At 41.7% G+C, this 16,984-nt stretch overlaps 1 pseudogene; it reads right to left on the bottom strand.

Moving 5' to 3' along the window:
- Positions 1-10,750: 10,750 nt before the first annotated feature.
- LOC131400261 (ubinuclein-1-like) lies at positions 10,751-12,750 on the bottom strand (annotated as a pseudogene).
- Between the last annotated feature and the right edge of the window lie 4,234 nt (positions 12,751-16,984).

Raw genomic sequence — 16,984 nt, 5'->3', positions numbered from 1 at the left:
ACTCCACCCTCAGGGCATGCTAATGCCGCCATTCTGTGAACATGTGTCCTACGAAGAGGCATGAAGGCTGACTACACTTGCGCAGATCATCAACTACCTCATCTCTCCTCACCTCCAATCATTTCAGACCACCTTGCCCCCTTCCCCATAAATACCCCTGAGTCCCTATTTTCGGGGAGGCGGATTTGAGACTTGTTCTCCCGTTTTCCTCACTTGGCTGGCTTGTGATTAAACCCTCTGTCTCTGCAATCTCGTCGTCTCGGTGATTGGCTTTCTGGGTGGTGGGCAAAAACGGACTTGCTGCAGTAACACATATATGTCTTAAATTTCTTCTAGCTTACAGGTTCCTTTTCCCTCTCTTTTTTTTTCTTGCAATTTATTTGTGGAAGGAAATGAGTTATTTGTTCTATAGAGTCTACCACATTATGGAGTTTGCATAAATTACATAACTATAAAATTCACCCAGATACTGTTTACATTTGACATGTTTGAATTCACTTAGCTAGAGCAGACAGTTGAAACATACCTTGTGGTACAAATTTCACAGGCACAAGCAAGCACTCTAAAGACCTTTGTGAAATAGTCACTAGTTTAGTGAACAGCTTGGTGACTTGGGAACTCTGGAATATCTGTTCTAGTCTGTCCTTGAACCATCCTCCAAGCTTAACTGCATAGTACTGTGGGAGATCAAGATTTGGCCATCCTGAAATATGTCTCTTTACCTTCATTGTTTTCTCTGAGGGACATTTGACCTCCCCCACTAACTGCCTAAAGAATTTGACATAGTAACTCCTTCCTGGAACAGATCTTCTATCTGATGGCGGTAATATAATGTAAAATAGATGTTACAATGGAAAAGGCACCAACAAGCCCATCTTATCGGAAGTTCTGTCTCTCTGGCCACATTCTCTGGATGGCCCTGCAAGGAGTTGCCAGACAAACGTTTACATTTATAAGGGAAATCTCTATGTGTAAAGGTATCTCCCTCTCTGTTTTGGGAAGAGGGGGGATGGCCTCATTTCTAGAGACTTATCAATGTGGAAGGTGAGGCCTTAAATCTGCATAATAACCTTACCCTTGTTTACAGTGCTTTAGTGGTAATCTCCTGTAACTGACTCCCCCCACCCCCAACATCCTCCTTTGTGGTTGGCTGAACATGGTATTTAAGACGAGAATTTCTGCTATTGTGTTGAGAAACGCAGTGTCCCTGCTTTCTCCCATGCATACATGTTATTAAACTTGGTATTATTTTCTCCTGCTAACCTGTCTTGTTAATTATTTGGCCAGCCATAAGAACCTTAAGGGAAAGGGCAGAGGGAGATTCCTCCTCTTCCCCCGACAGTACCCTTATGTTAATATATACTCCAGTGCTTGGAAGGCTCCAGGACTTCAAGGCCTGTTTCTGTATGACAAACACTTCATAGAGGCCTGTTACTATTGCCCTTCCTAAGGGGATTTCTATGAATAAAACAAACTGGCATATCTGTCTGTGACTTGGAACCCCTCATAACCTCTGCCCATAAAGAGATGAAAATTTGACCAACAAGGGCTTTGGAGCTATGGACTCTACTTGTATGAACTGTGGAAAAACAAAACTGAAACTGGCTGAGTTTGGAATCAGGTTTTCTGAGCCCAGATGACCTTCAAGTCAGGATGGCACAGATTTACAGAATTCAACTATAAAAAACTCAACTAAATAAAACTGGCTCTGTCTCAAAAACAGACATGTCTTTTTTAAAAAGGTCTTTGAGAAGAGCTCAGAGGGCTGAAATGGATGTGAGTTATCTAATTCTGCTCCTCTGTAAAGGCACTGAAATTATGTCTTCCTATAATGTGACATGCCATGAGCAGTCCTATTCTATCCAATGCATTTAATGGTAATGGCGAAAACTGAGCCCAAAATAAGTGCTTTCAAAAATCCTATCACAATTGTCTCACAATTGATGGATCTACAAGTCTTTTCTCTAAAAGAGCTTCATTGTTATGTACAGAGGAGAAATTGGCCTCCTACAATGAGTGTGCATTAAATGCTCTTAATATATTTTCGAAGAGACAAGCCTACTTCTCCCAGTTGTAGCTGTAGTCTAGGTTTTTGTCCTGTTGAACATACCATCTGAGGATGGGATGGATGCCATGACCATCCCTTGGATCTTCTTGCAGCCAAAAGGAGCCCTTGGCCTATGAGACTCCATGAGGTACTCTGACGAAATGCCAAGGTGTTGGGCAGATTTAAAATGTATGTGTACAAACTGATCTGCCACAGTGCTGGAACTCAGAAACACATATGTTCCCATATTCCAAACCCAGAACTCTCTCCATCCCAAGATCTGTCTCTCCATTAACTGTCCAGCAACGTAGCTGTGAAGCCCAACACACTAGGTAAGCTCCTTTCAAGGAGCATGGGCTGCTAACCACGGTGGGCTTCAGGGATGAGGTCAGTACTTTTGTTCCTCCCTTGCTCTCCATTTGGATCACCAAGGCCAGCTTCTGGGGAACAGAGGTTCGTTGACTGTGGGCTTGGAACCTGTTCGTTGGCAGACTGTCCTTTGGAGGGAGGCTGTTCACATGGGAGCAAGTTTGTGGGAGGGAGTGGAGCTCTGGATTGCTGTTCCTCCAGAGGAGAGCTGCTAGAAGAAACCCCATGTTGGGAGCTAGAGCCAGCAAGGGGAGACTTGTAAGACAGCCCTGAAGAGTTGGTGGAATGTCATTTTTCCATGTGGCTCAGGGAAGCAAAGGATGAGGCTGGGTTCATATGAGAACTGTGCTGGGGGCTGAAGTGCCTCCTGAAGAGGCTGCTGTGGAGGAATGGATGCTGAGACTCCGAGGAGGAAGATTTTGGGTCTGGGAAGTTGCTGCCAAATGGAGCTAGGTGGGGTACAGGAGTGAAGCTTTTGTGCTGTTCAATGCCTGCATACAGACTGACTTGAGTCTGGGCTCTGTGGTGCTGCAATTTAGACTGTTGCTCTTCTGGAAAGCTTTGCTGAAGGGAGCCTGGCAGAAGAGCTCTTTGTAGCCAGAACTCTTGGGATTTTTCTCCTCAGGCTGCTCCAGTGCCACTGTCTGTTCAGCCAGAAAATTGAGGAGGTGATTAGAGAGAGCTATAGAGTAATGGTCCAGAAGGGTTGGGCTTTGGAAAATTTCTTTTTTAAATTATATATATATATATAATATAATATTTATATACATATATACATATATAACATTTATATACATTTTATACATATATATAAACATATATATATATATATATATTTGTGTGTGTGTGTGTGTGTGTGTGAGGAAGATGAGCCCTGAGCTAACATCCGATGCCAATTCTCCTCTTTTTGCTGAGGAAGACTGGCCCTGGGCTAACATCCGTGCCCATCTTCCTCTACTTTATATGGGACGCCACCACAGCATGGCTTGACAAGTGGTGCTTTGGTGCACGCCCAGAATCCAAATCTGTGAACCCTGGGCTGCCGAATCAGAGTGCATGCACTTAACCGCTGCACCACCGGGCCGGCCCCATTAAATTATATTATTGTGGTCATATTGCCGTATAACATTGTGTAAATTTCAGGTGTACAATATTATATATCAGTTTCTATATAGACTGCATCACATTCACCACCAATAGACTAGTTTTTGTCTGTCACCGTACATATGTGCCCCTTTACCCCTTTCGCCCTCCACCCACCCCCTTCCCCTCTGGTAACCACTAATTTGTCCTCCTTATCCATGTGTTTGTGTATCTTCTACATATGAGTGAAATCATACGGTGTTTGTCTTTCTCTGTCTGGCTTATTTCACTTAACATAATACCCTCAAGGTCCATCCATGTTGTTGCAACTGGGACGATTTTGTCTTTGTTGTGGCTGAGTAGTATTCCATGGTATATATATACCACAACCTCTTTATCCGTTCCTCAGATGATGGGTATTTGGGTTGCTTCCATGTCTTGGCTATTGTGAATAATGCTTCACTGAACATAGGGATGCATAAATCTCTTTGAATTATTGATTTCATGTTCTTTAGGTAAATACCCAGTAGTAGTGGGATAGCTGGATCATATAATATTTCTATTTTTAATTTTTTCAGAAATCTCCATACTGTTTTCCATAGGGTCTTCAACAGTTTGCATTCCCACCAGCAGTGTATGAGAATTCTCTTTTCTCCACATCCTCGCCAACACTTATCTTTTTTTTTTTTTTTACTTAATAGCCATCCTAACACATGTGAAGTGATATCTCATTGTAGTTTTGATTTGCATTTCCCTAATAATTAGTGATGTTGAACATCTTTTCATGTGCCTGTAGGCCATCTGTATATCTTCTTTGGAAAAAATATCTGTTCATATCCTCTGCCCGTGTTTTGATCAGGTTGTTTGTTTTATTGTTGTTGAGTTGTATGAGTTCTTCATATATTTTGGAAATTAACCCCTTGTCAGATATATGATTTGCAAATATTTTCTCCCAGCTGGTGGATTTTCTTTTCGTTTTGTTCATGGTTTCCTTTGCCTTGCAGAAGCTTTTTAGTCTGATGTGGTCCCATTTGTTTATTTTTTCTTTTGTTTCCCTTACCTGAGTAGACACAGTATTTGAAAAGATGCTGCTAAGATCTATGTCAAAGAGTGTACTTATGGTTTCAGGTCTTACATTCAAGTCATTAATCCATTTTGAGTTAATTTTTGTGTATGGTGTAAGATAATGGTCTACTTTCGTTCTTTTGCATGTGGCTGTCCGGTTTTCCCAGCACCATTTTTTTTTTTTAATTTTTTTTTGTGAGGAAGATCAGCCCTGAGCTAACATCCATTGCCAATCCTCTTTTTGCTGAGGAAGATTGCCCCTGAGCTAACATCCATGCCCATCTTCCTCTACTTTATATGGGATGCTACCACAACATGGCTTGACAAGCGGTGCGTCAGTGCATGCCCAGGATCTGAACCTGCGAACGCCAGGCCGCCGAAGCGGAGCACGTGCACTTAATCACTTGCTCCACTGGGTTGGCCCTCCCAGCACCATTTATTGAAGAGACTTTCCTTTCTCCATTGTATCTTCTTGGCTCATTTGTCGAAGATTAGCTGTCCATATATGTGTAGTTTTATTTCTGGGCTTTTAATTCTGTTCCATTGATCTGTGTTTCTGTTTTTGTGTCAGTACTATGCTGTTTTGATTCCTATAGCTTTGTAGTATATTTTGAAGTCAGGGATTGTGATGCCTCCAGCTTTGTTCTTTTTTCTCAGGATTGCTTTGGCTATTTGAGGTCTTTTGTTGTTCCATATAAAATTTAGGATTCTTTGTTCTATTTCTGTGAAGAATGTCATTGGGATTTGATTGGGATTGCATTGAATCTGTAGATTGCTTGGAAATATGGGTAATAGGTAATATGGACATTTTAACGATGTTTATTCTTCCAATCCATGAGCATGGAATATCTTTCCGTTTCTTCGTATCTTCTTCGATTGCTTTCAATAATGTCTTATAGTTCTCAGTGTATAGGTTTTTCACCTCCTTGGTTAAATTTATTCCTAAGTATTTTATTGTTTTTGTTGCTGTTGTAAATGGGATTATTTTCTTGGCTTCTTTTTCTGCTAGTTTGTTATTAGTGTATAGAAATGTAACTGATTATTGTAAGTTGATTTTGTACCCTGCAACTTTGCTGTAGTTGTTGATTATTTCTAATAGTTTTCTGGTGGATTCTTTAGCATTTTCTATATATAGAATCATGTCATCTGCAAAAAGCTAGGGTTTTACTTCTTCCTTTCCAATTTGGATGCATTTTATTTCTTTTTCTTGCCTAATTGCTCTGACAAAAACCTCCAGTACTGTGTTGAATAAGAGTGGCAAGAGTGGGCACCCTTATCTTGTTCCTGTTCTCAGAGGGATGTCTTTCGGCTTTTCACTGTTAAGTATGATGTTGGGTGTGGGTTTGTCATATATGGCCTTTATTATGTTGAGGTACTTTCCTTCTCTACCCATTTTATTGAGAGTTTCTGTCATAAATGGGTCTCGTCAAATGCTTTCTTTAAGCAGCTGTTGAGATGATCACGTGATTTTTATTCCTCATTTTATTAATGTGGTGTATCACATTGACTGATTTGTGAGTGTTGAACCATCCCTGTGTCCCTGGAATAAATCCCACTTGATCATGGTGTATGGTCTTTTTAATGTATTATCATATTTGATATGCTAATATTTTGTTGATGATTTTTGCATCTATGTTCATCAGTGATATTGTCCTGTAATTTTCCTTTTTTGTGTTGTCCTTGTCTAGTTTTGGTATCAGGGTAATGTTAGCCTCATAGAATGAGTTAGGCAGCATCTTGTCTTTTTCAATATTTCTGAATAGTTTGAGAAGGATAGATATTAAATTTTCTTTGAATGTTTGGTAGAATTCACCGAGAAGCCATCTAGTCCTGGACTTTTGTTTTTTGGGAGGTTTTTGATTACTGTTTCGATCTCTTTACTTGTGATTGGTCTGTTCAGATTCTCTATTTCTTCTTCTTTTTTTTTTTTTTAATAATTTTATTTATTTATTTTTTTCCCCCAAAGCCCCAGTAGATAGTTGTATGTCATAGTTGCACATCCTTCTAGTTGCTGTATGTGGGACGCGGCCTCAGCATGGCCAGAGAAGCGGTGTGTTGGTGCGCGCCCGGGATCCGAACCCGGGCCACCAGCAGCAGAGCGCTGCGCACTTAACTGCTAAGCCACGGGGCCAGCCCCTCTATTTCTTCTTGATTCAGTTTTGGGATGTTGTATGATTCTAAGAATTTATCCATTTCTTCTAGGTTATCCAATTTGTTGGCATATAGCTTCTCATCGTGTTCTCTTATAATCCTTTGTATTTCTGTGGTATCCGTTGTAATTTCTCCTCTTTTATTTCTAATTTTATTTATTTGAATCTTCTCTCTTTTTTCCTAGTGAGTCTGGGTAAAGGTTTGTCAATTTTGTTCATCTTCTGAAAGTACCAGCTCTTAGTTTCATTGACTCTTTCTATTGTTTTTTAGTCTCTATTTCATTTATTTCTCCTCTAAGTTTTATTATTTCCCTCCTTCTGCTGACTTTGGGCTTTGTTCTTCTTTTTCTAGTTCTGTTAGATGTAGTTTAAGATTACTTATTTGAGAATTTTCTTGTTTGTTGAGGTAGGCCTGTATTGCTATAAATTTCCCTGTTAGTACCACTTTTGCTGCATCCCATAAGAGTTGGTATGTTGTATTTTCATTTTCATTCGTCTCCAGGTATTTTTTGATTTGTCCTTTGATTTCTTCATTGATCCAGTGGTTGTTAAGTAGTATGTTGTTTAGTCTCCACATATTTGTGACTTTCCTTCCTTTTTTCTTGTAGTTGATTTCTAGTTTCATAGCATTGTGGTTGGAAAAGATGCTTGATATGATTTCAATCTTCTTAAATTTATTGAAGCTTGGCTTGTTTCCCAACATATGGTCTATTTTTGAGAATGTTCCATGTGCACTTGAGAAGAGTATGTATTCTGTTGTTTTTGGTTGGAATGTTCTATATAAATCTATTAAGTCCATTTGGTCCAATGTGTCATTTAAGGCTACTGTTTCATTGTTGACTTTCTGTCTGGATGATCTATCCATTGATGTAAGTGGGAGTTGAGGTCCCCTACTATTATTGTGTTGCTGTCAATTTCTCCCTTTAGGTCTGTTAATAGTTGCTTTATACACTTTGGTGCTCCTGTGTTGGGTGCGTATATATTAATAAGTGTTATGTCTCTTTGTGGAATGTCCCTTTTATCATTATATACTGCCCCTCTTTGTCTCTCATTGTCTTTTCTATCTTGAAGTCTGTTTTGTCTGATATGAGTATGGCTACATCTGCTTTCTTTTGCTTGTCATTTCCTTGGATTATCATCTTCCATTCCTTCACTCTGAGCCTATGTTTGTCTTTAGAGCTGAGATGGGTCTCCTAGAGGCAGCATATTGTTAGGTCTTGTTTTTTAATCCATTCAGCCACTCCGTGTCTTTTTTTTTTTTTTGGTGAGGAAGATCAGCCCTGAGCTGACATCCATGCCAATCCTCCTCTTTTTGATGAGGAAGATTGGCCCTGAGCTAACATCTGTGCCCATCTTCCTCCACTTTATATGGGATGCTGCCATAGCATGGCTTGACAAGCAGTGCATCGGTGCACACCCGGGATCCGAACCTGGGCCGTCAGCAGTGGAGCATGCAAACTTAACTGCTACGCCATGGGGCCAGCCCCACTCCATGTCTTTTGACTGGTAAATTTAGTCCATTTACATTTAGAGTGATTATTGATATATGAGGGCATAATACTGCCATTTTATCTCTTTTTTTCTAGTTGTTCTATATTTTCATTGTTTCTTTTCCCTTGTATTTCTGACTGCCCTTTCAGTTTGGTTGTTTTCTGTGATGGTTTCCTCAATTTTCTCTTTATTTATGATTTGTGACTCTGCTCTGATTTTTTGTATTGTGGTTACCATGAGATTTGTATAAAAGATCTCATAGATGAAATAGTCCATTTTATGATAGCCTCTTATCTCCATTAGCCTAAGCAGGTTCTATCCCTTTCCTCTCCCCCTTCTATGTTTTTGTTGTCACAAATTATTCTTTTGTGTATTGTGAGTTGGTGACTAAATTGAAATGTTATAGTTATTTTTGATTCTTTCTTTCCCTTTATCTTTTATGTTACAATTAAGTGTTTGCTAACCTATTCTGATAGAGAGCTGCAATTTTCTGATTTTGTCTGTCTATTTATCTCCTTGCTCCATGCTTTGCCAACCTTTGCCCTTTTTGTTTCAGGTAGGAGCCCTCCCTTTATCATTTCTTGTAAGGCAGGTCTAGTGGAGATGAACTCCCTCAGCTTCTGTTTATCTGGTAAAGCTTTTATTTCTCCATCGTATCTGAAGGATCATTTCTCTAGATAGAGTCTTCTTGGCTGATAATTTTTGTCTTTCAGTATTTTGAATATTTCATTCCATTCTCTCCTAGCCTATAAAATTTCTGCTGAGAAATCTGCTGAAAGCCTGATGGGGGTTCCTTTGTAGGTTATTTTCTTATCTCTTACAGCCGTTAATATTCTTTCTTTCTCATTGACTTTTGATAGTTTTAATAGTATGTGCCTTGGAGAAAGTCTTTTTGCAGTGATGTAATTGGGAGTTCTTTTGTGTGTGTGTGTGTGAGGAAAATCAGCCCTGAGCTAACATCCATGCCAATCCTCCTCTTTTTGCTGAGGAAGACTGACCCTGAGCTAACATCCGTGCTGACCTTCCTCCACTTTACGTGGGATGCCGCCACAGCATGGCCTGACCAGCGGTGCGTCAGTGGGTGCCCAGGATCCAAACCCAGGCCGCCACCAGCAGAGCAGGCACACTTAACTGCTACGCCTTGAGGTCGGCCCCCTAATTGGGAGTTCTATTGGCTTCATGTACTTGTATGTCCAGTTCTTTCCCCAGGTTTGGGAAGTTCTCAGCTATTATTTTTTTGAACAAGCTCTCTGGTCCTTTCTTCCTCTCTTCTCCCTCTGGGTTACCTATAATCCTTATGTTACTTTTCCTAATTGAGTTGGACATTTCTTGAAGAATTTCTTCATTTTTTGAAAATCTTAGTTCTCTCTCCTCCACCTGAAGCATTTCTAGGTTTCTATCTTTGAGGTCACTAATTCTCTGCTTTATAAGGTCTGCTCTATTTTTTATGCTTTCTACATTATTTTTTATCTCATTAATTGTGTTCTTCATATCCAGAATTTCTGTTTTGTTTTTTTTTTGTTTTTTTTTTAGGGCTTCAATCTCTTTGGTGAAGTATTCCTTCTGTTCATTAATTTTATTCCTGAGCTAACTGAATTGTCTTTTTGAGTTTTCTTGTAACTCGTTGAGTTTCTTCATGATAGCTATTTTCAATTCTCCGTCAGACTGTAGTCTTCTGTGACTGAAGTTGTCATTTTCCTTCTGTTCAGCAATGTTACTGTAGTTCTTCATAGTGTTTCATGAATTGATCCTCTGCCAATGCATTTGTGGTAGTAATCACATTTTCTTATTTGGGTACAGCTTTGGTTACTTCAGTTCTGGTCGCCTGGGTCTCGTGTTGCTCCCCTGGCTCTCCACAGGCTTGGATGCTGTTGTTCCATGTGCCACCTGAGCTGCTGTTCTTGAGTTGTCTTGGGGTGCTGGTTGCACTGCTGCCAAGAGTGCTGGGTTCATGGGTGTCACAGTTGCTGGCTGGGGCCTGGGGACCCGGGGACTTGTATACAACCCCTGCTGCTGGTAGAGCTGGTGTTGGGGTTGCTGCCACTAGGGGCTGAGTCACTGGTTCTGCTCTTGTTCCTGTTGCTTCTGGTCATAGATTCCCCCTGCTACTGTTCTGAGGGGCAGGAGCTGCTTTTTCTGTTCCCACCCCATCTGCTCATAGTTGTGCCCGTTGGCCACTCTGTGTTTGCACAGGCTGGGCCGCAACTGCTTGGCAGGGAGTGTTTGTGCAGGTGGGGCTGCCGCGGCATGGTGAGTGCTCCCACAGGTGAGCTACCGCTGCTCTGCAAGCATTTGCACGTGGGCCAGTCTGCCCCAACCTCCACTCACAACTGTGCTGGCAGCTGTGTGAGGATCCGTGTGCTGGATCTCTGCTGCCAGGCCACTCCCCTATTTCCACTGCTTCCCGGGGGTCCAATCCACCCACCTTTAGATGTATAGCTGCATGAATCTCTCAGGTGTCCTGTTGTGCTGTGTAGGGAATCCTCTGTTGGTTAATGGAGGTCTGTTTAGTTATAACTTAGAGGGGAGAGACAAAAGGAATAACTCAATTGGCCCTGATGCTGACGTCACTGTCCGGAAAATTTCTTTTTAGTTTTGTACATAAAGACCTGTGACTTTTATGCAAAGCAATGGAATTGCCAATTTGGGCTGATAGAATGAGAACCTTTTTATGAGGTTTAGTCTATGATTCCTTTACCTCGACTTTGAAGGAGACATTACTTTTTTTTGATGTCAGGGACCCATGATGTGGTCTGCTGTCCTTACACAGACACCTAGTCTGCACCCAGTCTTGGGGCCAGAGAGTTTGGACTTCAGCATCCAGAAAAGCTTTCATGCAGTCCTCCCCAGACTGGCTCTTGTTTCTTTCCAGATCATAGCCCTCTGGTTTCATCTTTACCACCTGACAGAGCACCTCCCTGATTTCAGCATTCCATTAGAATTTCTTCTGGGCCTTGCTCCTCTTTTCTTCTTCCTTACCAGAACAAATCTGTTCTCTCTGCTTCTTGTCTTTCTCTTCTTCCAGCATCTCTGCAATCTTTGCTTGTGTGTGTGCCTGGCATTCATCCTGGTAGTTGGCCATCTGCTCTGGCGTTGCCCTGCCAATAGCTTCTTTAAGTTTCTGTAGAGGCTCCTTCAGATGCACCCCCAGCTCCCAGAGATGAAGCTTTTGAACAAGTACGATGAGGGTATCCTTGTTGCAGGGCAGGAATGAAGTCAAATGGCCACGCACCTAAGAACAGATGTGGCTGCTCAGCTTCCAGGTTTGCATCTCCATGCCCAATAGGATGCCATTAATATCCTGAGTGGAGAACTTCCATTTGCACTCTCCCTCAGCAGTCGGGCAGCCTGAACCAGTTCCTCAATGCACTCCTTCAGGGGCACTGGCAAGCCTTCAGGGAGGGAAGAGAGCTGTCTGAATTCCTAGTTCAATCCCATCCCATAGTATCTCTTTCATCATCCATATCATGGAAGGATCTTCCTTCTGGAGACTCACTGAGGAGCTGCTTCAAGTTCAAATCTGTCAGAGAGAACATGGCAGTGGTCTCCTGGGGCAAATTGGTGTCAGAAGCAGAGCATAAGGTTGAAGCAAGAGGTGGGAGATGCTCCCTGATTCCCATAGGCTTCTGCTCCTTGTGCCTGTTTTTCCTGGGCCTATTTCTCTTTCTGAAATTTCTTTAACATCTCTTTATCACTCAGAGTCCCAAGAGCATTTCTTTCTTTTCTTTTCTTCTTTTCTTTTGGTGAGGAAGATTGTCCCTGAGCTAACATCTGTGCCAACCTTCCTCTATTTTGTGTGTGGGTCGCCACCACAGCATGGATGATGAGTGGTGTAGGTTCACGCCTGGGACCTGCAAACCTGGGCTGCTGAAGCAGAGTGCACAGAACTTTAACCACGCGGCCATGGAGCCAGCCCCCAAGAGCATTTCTTATTCTTCTCCTTACTAGCATTGAGAGCTGTGAAGCCAGTTTGGGAAACTTGAACTTTGTTCATTTCTTCTCTCTGTCGAAGTGTCATCTGTTTTCTTTTTTATCATCTCACCATCTTCCTTCAACTTCTTCTTTGGTGATTTTTCCTCTTTTCTCTAATGAAGTCATTGTCAGATTCTAATGTTTGTTGTAACTGCAGGGTTCTCAAGTTAATGTAAAATTTTCCATACTTTGAGGTCAGACAAGCAGGAGCAAGCTTATCATGCTCCAAGTCCAAATCAGTCAGTGGAAGAATCAGAGTCATCATACTCATCCCCCATACTGATCAAGTTTTGTATTTGATCTTTTCTATGATTCTTTCCACCCTTGTTTCTAGATTGAAGATCTCCTGCTTTTTCCTGTGCATTCTTCACCAGCTCTGAGTAGAAGAACTTTGGGCAGCGCTTGTTATCTGGGTCAAAGAGGGTGAGTGTAATCTGAACAGTTGATGCAGCTAGGTTAGAATCTCAATGCTGTTCTGCTCTCCCAATCTCCTCTTGCCCAGGTTTCTTTAAAAAATGTGGGATTCAGAGGATCTGGGAGAGAGGTGAACTGGATTCTGGTGAATTCTGACATGACTACAAACAAGTCTTGGCAGTTGTTACTGTTTGGCTTCTTTGTCACAAGTACGATAGCACCATGGGCTGAAAATGTCCTTTCGCTGGCAAGATGGGCCAGATGCACTGGCTGCAGCTCTAGTTAGCAACTCGAGTCTGAAGCAAGTCTACCAATGGTGGCTCATGCAGTTCCACAATCCATGTCCACTGATCAAAAAACTCCAGTGTGAAGAAAGAGAGGGAAAATCCCAACTCAAGGACTGTGAAACATCTCAGGAGACAGCAGCATGGCTTGTGGTTGATTCCCTGCAAGAACTTGGAGATTTGCCTTTTCGAAAACCAGTTGTTACAAAAGAGCACTCACTGAAAACTCAACAATAAGAAAGCAAACAACCCAATTAAAATGAGCAAAAGATCTGAACAGACACCTCACCAAAGAAGATATACAGATGGCGAATAAACAAATGAAAAGATGCTCCACATCATATGTCATTAGGGAGCTGTAAATTAAAACAACAGTGAGATACCACTGCACACCTATTGGAATGGCCAAAATCCAGAACACTGACAACACCAAATGCTAGTGAGAATGTGGAGCAATAGGAACTCTCCTTCATTCCTGGTTGGAATGCAAAATGGTATAGTCACTTTGGAAGACAGTTTGGCAATTTCTTACAAAGCTAAATATACTCTTATCATAAGATCTAGCAATCACACTTGTTGGTATTTATCCAAAAGAGTTGAAAACTTATTTCCATACAAAAACTTGCACACAAATGTTTATAGCAGCTTTATGCATAATTGCCAAAACTTGGAAGCAACCAAGATGTCTTCAGTAGGCAAATGGATACATAAACTGTGGTACATCCAGACAAAGGGATATTATTTTGTGCTAAAAAGAAAAGAGTATCAAGTCATGAAAAGTTATGGAGGAATCTTAAATGCATATTACTAAATGAAAGAAGCCAATCTGAAAAGGTGACATACTGTATGATTCCAACTACATGACATTCTGGAAAAGGCAAAACTGTGGAGATAGTAAAAAGATCAGTGGTTTCCAGGGGTTGGGGGGTGGGGGGGAGGAATAGGCAGAGCACAGAGGATTTTTAGGGTGGTGAAACTATCCTGTATGATACAGTAATGGATATGTGTCATTATACATTTGTCCAAACTCATAGAATGTACAACACCAACAGTGAACCCTAATGTAAACTATAGACTTTTGTTAGTAATAATGTAGCAGTATTGGTTCATCAATTGTAACAAATGTACCACACTAAGGTAAGATGTAAATAATAGGGGAAACTGTGGGTTGGTGGGGGAGAGAGGGCATATGGGAACTCTCCGTACTTTCCAATTAGTTTTTCTATAAACCTAAAACTGCTCTGAAAAATAAAGCCTATTAATTAAAAAAAAAAAAAAAAAAAGCACTCACAACTGTGGGAGAACAAAACAGACCTTCCAAAAGAAGGAGTCTACCAGGTGAGAGCGGCATCCAGAGCACAGTGGAGAGTGGTCACCGAGCCCAGCACCTGGAGCAGAGAAAAGGGGACTGGACTTCTGGGGCCATGGCAAAGCAGAGCCCCAGGGGCAAAGGAACAGCCCTGGGTGTGCTACATGGGACTGATGGCCTTAAGGGAGAGGGAAGTGGGGTCTGTGGGGCTGGGGCAGTGCCAAGGGGCCGGGTGTTTGTAGCCAGAAGCCCAGGGAGGGAGGAAGGAACCCTGCCCTCTTTTTAATGGATGTTATGCCTTTACTGATCTCCTGGAGCATCCCAAACATGATTATCTTTAGGTCTTTTTCTGTTCCATAACATTGACTTTACCTGTATAGAGTTCATATCAGATTCTTTATTTTGTTAGATGTTTTTCTCCCTAGCATGAGATTTCTTCATGTGTTCTAGGATTTTTGTTTGCACACTCATTTGGAGTATCTTTTCCTTTCTTTTTGTTTTCTGTTTTCTTTGTTTTATTTTCACTTACATTTTGACTTTGTCTGTTGAGCTGTTTGGCAGTTGCCTCAATTCAGCACCTCTTTGGCAGCAGGAAATTGAATACAAGTGGCACACCTGCCTTTTGTTTCCTGGGTTTGTTATACCACACACTATTGAAGAACCATTGCCTGTGGAAAATGAAACCACCACTTCCACACTGAATCTGTGGCATCTCTTGGAATGTGATTCTGCACTCACTCAGACTCCTCTCTTACCAGGTTTCCAGCCACACCTTCTTTCCAGGCTGAGGCTCTGGTCTCTGTGTGCACAGACTGCATTCAAATTTTTGTGAACTTGACCTTAGTAGAGGTTTGGTGCAGGGGAATGACCCTCTTCTTAACTCTACTTGCTTCATCTGTACAAACTAATCTAGAATCTTTGCTTCCATTTGCTTGAGAGACAGAGAAAACCTTTCTGCAGTGAAAGAGAAGAACAAAGCAGAAATGCAGAGAGAAGCAAAACCTAAAGATGAGGAGAGAGGAATTCATGAGTTCTCCATTTTCCTCAAGCCCTGTTCTCTGCCCCTCCTGAAGTTTGATTGTCTAACTCTTCCTTCGATTCCAGGACACACCTCAATATCCTTATAATTCCATATATTTTTTGCTTAAATTGGTTCCAGTGGGTTTCTGACATTTACAATCAAAAGAGCTATGGTGAATATGCGTCTTTTGGGCATCTTTTGGTCCAGTGTGTTTGTTATTCCTGTGCCAAGCACCGCTGCACCCCACACTCTGGGAGTTCCCACTCCCAGAACTCCTGCTTTGGAGTAGCAATCTTGGCTCTCACTGTGAAGCGGGAGAGTTTGGACATCTCTCAATATAAGAAAACTTTGACAGGAAGACAGGGTTTGGTCAGGGAAACAGAGCCACTATATGTATTACAAGAAACCAAGGGCTTGAGGGCTTACATAACATGGGGAAACTGGAGGAGTGAGGGTCTGAAGGCTGCAGCTAGAAGGTTGGAGAAACAGTCACTGATGCTTCCAGCATGAAGCACTGGACAGGGCAGGTGGTTCTCAGAAGTTCTCCAGGAAATTACCACAATTCTCAAGTGTCCGGAAATGACCCAACCAACTTTCTCTCCAGCAGCAAAGTGATAACTTGGGAAGTTTGGGGAGCTATGGCATTTGGCCATGATGACTGCCAAGTGGGAAATCATGGACAATTCCAAGAGTCTGGAGTTCACAGAGAGCTCTGAGAAAATGGAGTTTGCAGCGGAGACTTTAGAAGTGGCTGGTAACCAGGCAAAGTTGACAACTAACAATTGAGCCCAAGGACCTTTGAAGACAAGAAAATTGTCACATATTGAGAGCCAGGTGACTTCTCTCAAAGCAAAAATGGCTGAACCGAATGATCTCTAATGTACGTTCCAGTTTTAAGATATGCTGAATCTTTAACATGGTCCAGATAGTGTCCCCTGTGGATGTTATCAATAGCCAGAAAAATATGAAAGGTTTTGGAGTTGGACCACCCTTAATAAAGTGACAAGAGCCCCTTGCACACTAGCCTGTGACTGGGAAGGCGATGCCCACTGTTTCAGCACAGTTTGTTTTTCTCATAACTTCACCTTTCCTGAACAAGCTAGCCCTCCCTCCCATCCTTAGCTATCTCCCATTGATTCTGTCCCTAATTTTTGTGCTGTGACCTGCCATTGAAGCTGCACTCTCTTGCCTCAGCTTACCTGCTCATTGCTGGTCCATGAATGGCATCATTATTCCCAGCATGGCTGGAGGGAACAGAAGCATTTTTGCTTCCTCTATCTCCTTGACCAATTTGCTTAACCAAATGCACAAGCACCTGAGACAAAGACCCATGCCTCCTTCTCACTTAAAAAATTACCCCACCTTTTTCAAATCTCTTCTTCAGTTGGCCCGTTTTGCTCTCCTCTCTTCATGGAATATGTAAAACCTTTCTTGTACATTAAGAGCTTGTGAAAGATTTACTTGCCTTAGCCACATGATTTCCAGAATGTGTTAATTATGCATTACTCACATACTCTGAGCTTTTGCTGCTAATGTCATTTTACTGGACTGGAGAGAAGGTACTTGTAGTGGTTACATAATCCTCAGACTTGCTGACAGGGAATTTCACCACCATAATATGCTTAAGTGGGGGTCCTCATTTTTGATTCATCGTCCTGATGAAATAAAATCCTTCTGGTATTTTCTTCTTTTAGTCAGACGGTAAAGGAAGTCAGCATTTTCTTTTATCTGGATGTTCAACTTTACTTCTGTGGACAAATATCTTTGAAAGACTGAAGA

This window comes from Diceros bicornis, chromosome X (assembly GCF_020826845.1).
Source record: "Diceros bicornis minor isolate mBicDic1 chromosome X, mDicBic1.mat.cur, whole genome shotgun sequence".
Classification (NCBI taxonomy): domain Eukaryota; kingdom Metazoa; phylum Chordata; class Mammalia; order Perissodactyla; family Rhinocerotidae; genus Diceros; species Diceros bicornis.
The sequence above is the reverse complement of the archived record's forward strand: the minus strand, read 5'-3'. Positions and strand labels throughout refer to the sequence as shown.